Below are 9502 nucleotides of genomic sequence, written 5' to 3'. Positions count from 1 at the left end.
CAGGGTGCCGGCAGGAACAGGTTACCAATAATGTTGCTCCCACAACCTGGGACTGGGCTGGCTGGCCTTTATCTCCTCTGAGGCATCGGGCGGCCCCGGTCCACAGGGGACTCGCCTCTCCTGGCCTGTAGGCGAGCACTCCTCCTGCGGGAACTTAGTTCCCTCCACCTCTCTGCCCTGAGCCTCTGCAGCTCCGGAGAGGCTGGAGGGTTACTGGATCCAGAGGCAACCTCACCTTCCCCTGACAGGGCTGAGAGAGGCATACCTGCAGTCAATGGCTCAGCCAGCCCTGGAGACAGGGACTCCTGTGCAGGCTGGGATTCCTCAGGTTCAGCCTCTGAATCCGATTCCCAGGCCATCACACTCTCCTGGGTTTCTGGCAGAGGTCTTTGACATCACTTGCTAACCCATCTTCTGTTGCAGATCATGTGCTGCACCGCCGAGCTCTGCAGTCCCAGGACAACTGGCTCTCGGAGCCAAGCACGATCAATCTCCTTGGCGCCAACCCTCCTGGGTCTCTCCCAGTTGTGCAAACCTTTTAACGGCAGATGCCTGGGATGGAATCTTGGACCTTCTGCATGCAAAGCATGTGCTCTTGCCACTGAGTTATGACCCCTTTGTGGCTCACGGCAGGGCAGCCGGTGAAAGTAGACTGAACGCAGCCTGCACCTGGCCTTCTCCGCTGAACCACAGTTTAAGGAAGATCTTGCCAAGCTGGAATGTATGCAGAGGAGGGTGACCAAGATGATTAAGGGGCCTGAAAACCAAGCCTTATGAGGAATGATTTATACAAGGGGTGACCAGAAAGTAGGACAAATCAGAAATCGGACAGCGATAAATATTTGAACATACAGTCGGCATCGGAAACCACAAAATGCTCACAATTGTGTATGGAGATGAAGCTGTAACTCGAAAGACAGTGTATGAGTGGTTTAAGCATTTCCGTAAAGGGTGGCAAACCATCGAAGATGACCCTCCATCTGGCAGACTGTCGACGAGCAGAAGAGCGGCAAATGTCAACTGAGTTTGTGAGTTATTGATGTGGGATCGGCGTTTGTCCGTCCGAATGATGGCGGAAGAATTGCATATTCCACATGAAATCGTTACTGAGGTTACTGAGTAGTCCCACCCTCCATATTCTCCTGATTTGGCCCCACCGAATTTTGTTTCTTTTTCCAAAACTGAAATTTGCACTGAAAGGGCACAGATTTTCCAACATTTCACATGTCCAAGCTGCTGTGATGAGTATGAAAAGATGACTTCTCCAGAAGTTTACAACAGTTCTACGAACGTTGTCAATGGTGCATACAGTAGGTATATGGTCAATAGTGATTCATCGACATCCCCCCCCCCCAAAAAAACTCAACAACTCTTGCTCACCCTTCCCAAAAGAAGTTCAACAACTCTGGTCAATCCACTGGGATCACTGCCAGTTTATTTATAGTGGGTATAGATCGCAGTCTCTTGGAAGTTGAACACCCCTTCTATACAGTATAGACCTAACCTGGGATAAGACCAATTCAGGGTTTCCCAAACAGGTCTCCAGCTGCCCCTAAACCACAACTCCCATCATCCCTAGCCAGCAGGACCAGTGGTTCGGGATGATGGGAACTGCAGTCCAAAAACAACTAGAGAGCTGAGCCTGGGAAGCCCTGGTTAAATTGAACCTACCCGGGTTAGCTTCTGAATAAACAACACATAGAAATATAGCATTACACTTACCCTTGAGTAAGCTCCATTGAACATACTGGGACTGATGCCTGAGAAAACAGACATAGGAGTGCACTATTAATGTTCCTGCCTTTTGCATACTAGAGTTATGAGGAATCTCTTCCCTCCTCAGAGAACAAAGTTCAGTTTAGAGGAAGCTATGGTGGCTCATTTGCTAGAAGTAATGAATTTCATGTTAACTCTGGAAGTGTATACTCGATTCTGACCAAACTAAGCCTCCTAAAGGTAAAGGTAAAGGGCCCCCTGACCATGAGGTCCAGTCATGGCCAGCTCTGGGGTTGCGGCGCTCATCTCGCTTTATTGGTTGAGGGAGCCGGTGTACAGCTTCCGGGTCATGTGGCGAACCAGAGCAGCACACGGAAACGCCGTTTACCTTCCCACTGGAGTGGTACCTATTTATCTACTTGCACTCTGACGTGCTTTCGAACTGCTAGGTTGGCAGGAGCAGGGACCGGACAATGGGAGCTCACCCCATTTCGGGAATTTGAACCGCCGACCTTCTGAACAGCAAGTCCTAGGCTTTGTGGTTCAACCCACAGTGCCACCCGCGTCCCTCTAACTAAGCCTCCTAGAGCACGATATATATCAGGACCCAACGCAATGCCTCTTTCAAGTCTGATTTCAGCTGGGGGATGGGTACACCAAGGGAGGCCTCTAAGCAGAGGACTGTCCTCTGCAAACAGGACACCTGCCTCCCCTCCAACATGACAGGTTTAAGATCCTGCAGCACAATGGGCATGGAACTTAGTTAACACCCCAGCTGCTGCAAGACTCTTCTGGCTTCTAATTACTTTATCTTCCATCCCTTTTCACCCTGTGATGGTTGGCAGAGCTGCCTGTTGTCAGAGGTTTTCCCCAGATGCTCAGAGCAGAGAGAGCCCACGAAATACAACTTTAATAACCAGCTCTGCTTCCTTGCTGCAAGGAACGGGGGGGGGGGGGAAGGAGGGAGAGCGTGAGAGAATAATCCACTAATGGGAGAGGGAAGGGGTGAAAATATATATATAAGCACTAGATTTCCTCCACAGGGTTGTCAAACAGACACAAACACATTTTCCTTCCATTTAAACAAAGCCCTGTTTTCTTTTTGGGTGTGGGGGATAAATTGACACATTTTCCTGATGCAGGTTAAGACGATATGAACATAAAAAGATGCCCCAATGCAAAGCCTGCAAGCAAGACTTGAATATAAGAGTAACTCTCCTTTCCTGCAGTTTTCAAAAACTGGTATTCAGAAGCGTTACTGCCTCTGGCCAGCAAGGCAGAGCCTAGCCATCGTGACTAGTAGCCACTGGTTTTTATTTTTAATTACAGTGGTACCTCAAGTTACATACGCTTCAGGTTACAGACTCCGCTAACCCAGAAATAGTACCTCGGATTAAGAACTTTGCTTCAGGATGAGAACAGAAATCGTGCTTCAGCGGCACGGCGGCAGCAGGAGGCCCCATTAGCTAAAGTGGTGCTTCAGTTTCAGGTTAAGAACGGACCTCCGGAACGAATTAAGTACTTAACCCGAGGTACCACTGTATTTCTTTACGTGCCTTTCCTGCTTCTATGGTAATTATGCCCATGGTTTTCCTAATTTGCCAGCCACATTCCCATGCTGACGATCTCCAGCTGTTTTTTTGTTCTTCTCGCCAGATACTTTTGCACCACTTGGGAGGTGGGAGTTTTCTGTGCTTCTGCGCTCTGCATTTTGATGGTCTCTCTCTCTCTGCTTTTCTGCATAGAAAGGACGAGGAGGAGGAGGAGGAGGAGGAGGAGGAGGAGGAGGAGGAGGAGGAGGAGAGCTTTCTTGCAAGAAAGCCCATTCAATCCAGGCCCCAAAGCGAAGAGGGGCAATTCCTAGTCAAGAACATTTCTAATTGGATCTCTTTTGACGCTGGGCCTGGACACTTTGTGAAAGGGCCCTTAATGCTTATTAATTTCCCCCAATAGCACACATGGCTTCCTTTTGATGTGCAAATCTCAAACCATTCTCCCTCTTTCCACTTGACAAGAGATAAAGATCGCAGAGAAATGAAGAGGCTCTGCAGATTGATTGGTTTCAGGGAGGGGGAGGAGAAGGGTGCTGAAAAAAAGAAATCTGGGTGAGGAAATCGACTAGGCGACGAGGGAGAAACAAGAACAGGGTGGGCCTGAGAAATGGGATGGCGTTATGGGTTTCCTCCTCTGGCCAGTGGTGGTTGGTGCCCAATGGCACTGGCGAGGCAGAAGGCAGGGAGCCCAACAGCAGGTGGCGCTAGAGAGACAAGGGAAGGGTCATAGGTCGGTGGCAGAGCATCTGCCTTGCGTGAAGAAGGTCCCAGATCCCGTTCTTAGCATCTCCAGGTATGGCTGGGAAAGAGAGACACACCTGCCTGAAACCTTAGAGAACTAAAGTGCAGACAATAGTTCGCTAGAGACCTGAGAGCAACAGCCTCTCTCCCCTCCAGTGGCATCCAGCAACTGGAATTAACCCACATTCATTGCAGAGTTTAAGATTGCCAGCAAAATCTTACAGCCGACCCAAAAAAATAGGAAGTGGAACAATTGGATATTCAGGATCCATAAAAGTCTGCCGTGGTGATGTTCCTGCTCGTGCTACATCAAAAGGTTAGAGGAGGGAACCACAAAAGGTCAGGAAATCAATCTATCAAAGCATCTGAAACATACTTGGGATGACTCAGCTGAGATCCCAAAGCCTTGTCGATCTGGGAGGCAGGTGAGACACAGTCAGTCTGTTTAATTCCACCTTGGCTGCTCTCTGGAATTCCTGACCAGCGCAGGACTCACTTCTGGTTATAACCAGGGACGGCAGAAACACCAGGGCTGGAAGAAATCATTTTGATTTGGAACGACATATAATTGGACATTTATATATTTGGCATAAGTCGGTGGTTCATTCGCACAGCATATAAAATATTCATCCCTTTTTGTAGTGCTGCTGTAGAATAATCTATAGAAATCTGTTGAGCCAGTAAAGCTCAATTCCAGTGAAACCTTGAGATTCCCATCCCTCCTCATTCTTATTTCTGGCCTTCGGTGCTTTCCTTTCCCCTGACTTTGGAGAAATGTCAATCGTAGAATCATAGAGTTGGAAGGGACCCTGAGGATCATCTAGTCCAACCCCCTGCAATGCAGGAATATGCAGCTGTCCCATACGGGGATCGAACCTGCAGTCTTGGCGTTATCAGCACCACGCTCTAACCAGCTGAGCTATCCAGGCTTGAAGAACCACGACATTTGGGTCCCTGCTCTCCCATATTTTAATCCCATCCCCAGGAATGTAGGGAACTGCCTTATAAAGAGTCAGAACAATTGGTCCATCTAGCTCAGTATTGTCTACACTGACCGGCAGCGGCTATCTATGGTTTCAGGCAGGGGTTTTTCCCAGTCCTATCTGCAGGTGCTGCCAAGGATTGAAGCTGGGACCTTCTGCATGCCAAGCAGATCCTCTCCCACATTGCTACGGCCCTTTTAAAGGTACCTATTACAGACAAACTGGTCCATCTAGTTCAGTGCTGTCTGCACTGACTGGAAGTGGCTCTCTAGGGTTTCAGGCAGGGTTTTTCCCCAGTCCTATGAGGAGGTGGCAGGGATTGATGATGGAACCTTCGCATGCCAAGCATATGCTTTGCCCCTGAGCCATGACTCCCCCTTTTGAAGAGCTGTGCTATCAGCTGTGGTGGCTCTGCAGAACAGCAGGCTGTCCCCTGACCCACGCCAACACCATGCCGGCCAGCCTGCGAAGGAGAGCAGGTCGCTTTCTCTTCCTCCTCCAAATGTCAATCGTTCTCTGACAGGGGTCTGAAATATCAGGGGGAGAAGAGAGATGGAATTGCCTTTTGTCAGGCAAAGCCCATTGTGTCTGAATTGGAGTCCCACCCCCACACACCATTTTAATGATGGCGCCTCGGAGCATTGTAGGAACCATGCCCTACGACATGAAACAGACTGTAAGATCTTCACATGAAAGAATATCAGGGGACCGGCATCATCAGGGCTGCCTTCTTTATTCTTGCCTCTTTTTTCTGAGTCACTGAGAGCTGCAATCAGCTGGATGTGCCGATGGCTAATAGGACAATGAAATGAGAGAGAGAGAGAGCGAGAGAGAGAGAGAGAGAGAGGGAGGTTTTATTGCTGACCAGGCAAAAAAAAAAACTCTTCCTTGCCTATAATGCTGAAATTTTAATTTTTTGCAGCTCTCTTCTATTAGGATCAGGGCTGTTGCAACAACAGGTGGTTCGTTCAGGAATAAGGTAGAGGAATGTTAACAAAAAGCTTGCATCTGGACAACAGGCATACGAGAAATATGTAAAATAACCAAGCAAGCATTAGAAATCACCCCAGAATTGTCCCTACTAAACATCTTCCAAGACAATAATGCCCACTTACACCACAAATAACTCATAACCCACCTACTCTCAGCAGCCAGAAACATCAAAACCAGACACTGGAGAGACCTGTCAGGAGTAAGCATGGACCAATGGTACCAAAGAGTATGGGAAACAGCCTTACTAGAAAAATTAACCAATAAACTGAAACTGACACAGGGACAAACAAAAGAAGACGCCTTTACCCCGGTATGGCTCCCCTTTATCACATACACACCCCAACAAGACAACAAGAAGAACCCGCCAACAGCATACAAATCAATCCGGCATACAAATCAATCACCCACCCACCCCACTCACACATGAAAACAAAGACCACCACAGCCAACCACAAATGAACAACCACACCCTAGGCCAACCCCAACCTCTCTCACCACCAAAGGAACACAAGCGAACAGCAGAGAACCTGCACAAGCGACACTGACACCAAACCCTACATATATTAAGTAAAATAGAAACATCGGCACCCGACCCCACCCCCACCCATCTCTCCCCGCCTCCACCTCGCTCCCCCTTTTCTTCCTAATGTCTCAACAAATGAAACCGATTTGTAAAAAATATTACATGGGGGGGGGAATACGAGAGAGAGAGACATTGCACATACTTCTGTAAATCAAGAAAATCTTTAATAAAAAAACTTAATGGACATCTAAAAATAAAAAGCTTGCAGGCTGACCTCGCAGGGAACTGCTGGTGTGGACAAGAGATTGATGGCTTCCTCGGGGGAAGACGCCTGCCCTTTTTTTGTGTTCCTTAGGAAAGCATTGCCTATGGATGTTCCTAGCCATTCCCAGAATTCCACCGTACCAGAGGTGCCGAGTTCTACCCGACACTGGGGGGGGGGGCCGACTCGTCAGGTGCGTGTGACATCGCATGGGTGACAGAACCGCTAGGCCCACATTGGGTGCCATCCGTTAAGGAAAATCCTGGGTTGAGAGGATTTTCAACAGCCCATCTCGTTGGGGTACAAGTCCCCCGTGGGTCCATGCGGTCTGTAAAAGAAGGAAATTCCAGCCAAGCAATTTTGGAGCAAAACAGCAGTCAGTAGACTTAGATCAGGGGTCAGCAAACTTTTTCAGCAGGGGGCCGGTCCACTGTCCCTCAGACCTTGTGGGGGGCTGGTCTATATTTTGCGGCAGGGAATGAACAAATTCCTATGCCCCACAAATAACCCAGAGATGCATTTTAAATAAAAGGACACATTCAACTCATGTGAAAACACCAGGCAGGTTCCACAAATAACCCAGAGATGCATTTTAAATAAAAGGACACATTCTACTCATGTAAAAACACGCTGATTCCTGGACCGTCCGTGGGCCGGATTTAGATGGTGATTGGGCTGGATCCGGCCCCCGGGCTTTAGTTTACTTACCCATAACTTAGATCCTTTATTGTTGCGCAACAGGTTTAACAGCAGTGAGTGAACCTAGAGCATGGGGCGACACTGACTTTTAAAACTTTCCCACCATATCCCAGAATACAGTTCACATAGCATCATCAATACACCATTGCTATATCACTAACATGTCACAAAAGGGAGGGTTACACAAAATTAGCATAGACAGATATGTCAGGACAACACCCAAGTATAAGATGAGCATAGGCAAACATGTTTTAAGTACCCACCACCCAAAAGTACGATAGAACTTCCTTTGAATGTCTGGAGCCTGAGGCAAGTCCGGTGATGAGATCTGGCTTCCCTTGGAGAACAATGAGCCCAGCAATTGTCCCCTCTGGGCATTTCCTGGGGTAGGAGGTGTGTATACATGTCTTCAAGCTTGGGGAGGTGGCAGGGGAAAGCGTCCTTTTTCCAAGGGCAAAATGGCATTGGAATGGAGGACCTTGGCAAAGGGGTTGATTTTATATGATTCATAAAGCTAGGTATCTTCCCTGAGCTGTCAAGTCGAAAGAATACATTCAGGCATAATATCTGTAACATTTAACAACTTTAAAGATGGCGGGGGGTGCCTGTAATTTCCATAACAGGAAGGAGACCACAGGGCCCGCTGCCACCATGGGGAGGCCTGGGAAGGTCTGACTCTGCTGGCTAGGAGGGCTGGTGAGCCTGCCGCTGCTGCAGGGTGGCCCGCAAAAGCCCAGACCCTCAAGATTGGCTGTGGAACATTGGACTTGGCTTACTATATTGAACCTGGACCATTTTTTCTTGACCTGTTGGACTTGCTAGCATTCACCCTTGGGACTGTGTACACCAGCAGGACTTGCCACCAGGTACACCAGGCTTCAAGGGCACAGTCCCAAAGAGCATCCAATGTGGTGTAGTGGTTAAGAGCGGTGGACTCGTAATCTGGTGAACCAGGTTCGTGTCTCCGCTCCTCCACATGCAGCTGCTGGGTGACCTTGGGCTAGTCACACTTCTCTGAAGTCTCTCAGCCCCACTCACCTCACAGAGTGTTTGTTGTGGGGGAGGAAGGGAAAGGAGATGGTTAGCCACTTTGAGACTCCTTCGGGTAGCGATAAAGCGGGATATCAAATCCAAACTCATCCTCCAGCCACTTCTCAAGGTGAAGCTATGCAGATCTGGGCCAGTGTAGTTTCCAGTGGCAACCTTCTTCTGGTCTCCAGAGCAAAATAAATACCGTATTGACCAGAATATAAGCCACACCTGAAAATAAGCTGCACCTTTAAAATTGGAGGGGGGGGGGATACCCAAATATAAGCCACTCCATTCATCACTGCTCCTGGCTGCATACTGGGCGGGGGGGAGCCATACTGTGTTGCCAGCACCTTTCCCCTTCCTTGCTCTCTCCTTTCCCAGCCTTGGGGGGGAAGGACAGGCGACTACACACTTTGCCGCACTCCTAGCACTGTTTGCCCTGCGCTCCTGGCTGCATACCGTAAGGTCGCGAATATATTTTTTTTCAAAAAAATTTATTCATTTTATAACACAAAAAACACAAACAGAAAAGACAAACAATACAAACAAATTCTTGTCATAGCCTTATTTTTCTGAACATTGTTAAGTGGGCTTCCCCAAGTCCCACCTATCTGATTTTCATTTTACTTCATCTTTAGCAGTTTACATATATCATAATTTCTAACCATTTTTTTCAGACTTACTTTAACCATAAAAAACTTCACATGTTATCACTTATAAAATACACTATCTTCTACTTCTAACCCTACCGCCTATATCCACTTCCAAAGCTATTCTAAGATTTAAACATTAACATATTTTTTTCAAATATTCCTTAAACTTCTTCCAATCTTCTTCCACCGTCTCTTCTCTCTGGTCTCGGAGTCTCCCGGTCAGTAAGGTCGCGAATATAAGTCGCACTTTAACTTTTCACGGTCGGAATTTGGGGGGAAAGTAAGGCTTATATTCAGGCCAATATGGTAAGTTGCCATTTGCAAACAGGGATAGAAAAGCACCTCTC

The 9502-nt window shown here is 47.9% G+C and overlaps 1 long non-coding RNA gene across 1 annotated transcript; it reads right to left on the bottom strand.

Moving 5' to 3' along the window:
• Positions 1-5711: 5711 nt before the first annotated feature.
• Positions 5712-8091, bottom strand: LOC308466051. The gene is made up of 2 exons (XR_013980639.1): positions 7480-8091; positions 5712-5785 (listed from the first exon to the last, which is right to left on the bottom strand). It is a non-coding gene; the product is annotated as an uncharacterized lncRNA (long non-coding RNA).
• Positions 8092-9502: the final 1411 nt, after the last annotated feature.

This window comes from Podarcis pityusensis, assembly GCF_964106645.2.
Source record: "Podarcis pityusensis genome assembly, chromosome: 16".
NCBI lineage: Eukaryota > Metazoa > Chordata > Lepidosauria > Squamata > Lacertidae > Podarcis > Podarcis pityusensis.
The sequence above is the reverse complement of the archived record's forward strand: the minus strand, read 5'-3'. Positions and strand labels throughout refer to the sequence as shown.